Here is a 1,461-nt window from a genome sequence, read left to right on the forward strand (position 1 = left end):
CCGGGGCCCGCCTGCGCTCCGTCCCTCCGCACTTTCTCTTCCACTCTTGCGAGTGCACAGGCGCGGCCCGTGCGGGGACCCCGACCTCTGCGTCCACGCCCAAGTCAGCTGAGGCCAAGTGGAGCGCTGAAGGCGAAACTGGCTGCAGGGAGGCAGGTGCCCGGTGGCACCGCCCAAGACCTCCGCCCCCTGGGACCCAGCTCCTGTGTCATTTACGAAACTGAGACGCACTCTCCAGTTCTCACTTGGAGAACTTCGTGGACTCCCTCCCCTGGCCCGTTTTGATTTGCTCTCACTTCAGGTGACCTGAGTGTGCAGGGATTCCCAGCAGAGCCCCAGGGAGCAGCGTCAGAAAGAGTTGTGACTAAGACACTGGGCGTTGTAATTCTCGCTACTGATGTGAAGGAGAGACTTCGCTGTAACATTACTGGGAGTTGGGTAGTGAGATTGCACCCATTTCAGTAGTTGTGGCCTGGTGAATGTAATTACTGGTGATACTACCCTCTGTAGGGGTGTGTTTATAAAAATCTGACACTTTGAGAATATTTTGCAGACCTAGTTTGCTTGTTTTCACTTTTGGGCTTTCGTGAACAAATGAAGGGCTGTACACGTTTGTTTGTTTATGTTTTTGAGACGGAGTCTCGCTTCGTCGCCCAGGCTGGAGAATGCAGTGGCGCAATCTCGGTTAAGTGCAACCTCCACCTCCTGGGTTCAAGCGATTATCCCGGCCTCAGCCTCCCGAGTAGCTGGGATTTCAGGCGCGCGCCACCACACCCTGCTAATTATTGTATTTTTAGTAGAGACGGGGTTTCACCATGTTGGCCAGGGTCGTCTCGAACTGCTGACCTCAAGTGATCGTCCTCAGCCTCCCAAAGTGCTGGGATCACAGGCGTGAGCCACCATGCCGGCCTACACTGTTTAGTAAGGGTTAAATAAAGGCAAGATTGACTTCCTGCATCAGCCAAACCCATTACACGCGGAGTGAGCTGGTAATGAAACTAGTATCAGCAGGCATCTGGTCTTTTCACCTCTCCACTCTGTTGCAAAGGCCTATCCGCAATAAATCTGTGATTTTCTTTCTTTCTTTCTGAATCTGTGATATTTTGTAGATGGGATCTTTTTAAAGAGCAGCGTTCTTCCAGATTTCTTGGAGTACTGTGTTTTATTTACCTTGATTTTCACCTCTACAGCAAAACTTGGGTACGTTGACTGTAGGTTTTTAGCAAACTAATTTTAGTTATTCACATTTGTTACTGAGAAAACCTTGAGAGTAGTTGTTCATTTTTCTCTTCTAGAAAGTAAGTTAGAGGCAAAGTAGTTTTATGTTAGAACTGTGTAGGTTGTGATTATTGTGAATTTTTTTTTAAAATTTTTTTGTTATGGAGTTTTGCTCGTCGCCCAGGCTGGAGGGCAGTGGTGTGATTTCCACTCACTGCAACCTCCACCTCCTGGGTTCAAGCG

The 1,461-nt window shown here is 49.1% G+C and overlaps 1 protein-coding gene across 2 annotated transcripts in view; it reads left to right on the forward strand.

Annotated features, from left to right (window-relative positions):
* The window catches only part of RRAGC (Ras-related GTP binding C), a 38,359-nt gene that overhangs the window by 14,600 nt on the left and 22,298 nt on the right, over positions 1–1,461 (forward strand). The gene's annotated exons all lie outside the window — the stretch shown is intronic.

Source organism: Mandrillus leucophaeus, unplaced genomic scaffold (genome assembly GCF_000951045.1).
Source record: "Mandrillus leucophaeus isolate KB7577 unplaced genomic scaffold, Mleu.le_1.0 Scaffold182, whole genome shotgun sequence".
NCBI lineage: Eukaryota > Metazoa > Chordata > Mammalia > Primates > Cercopithecidae > Mandrillus > Mandrillus leucophaeus.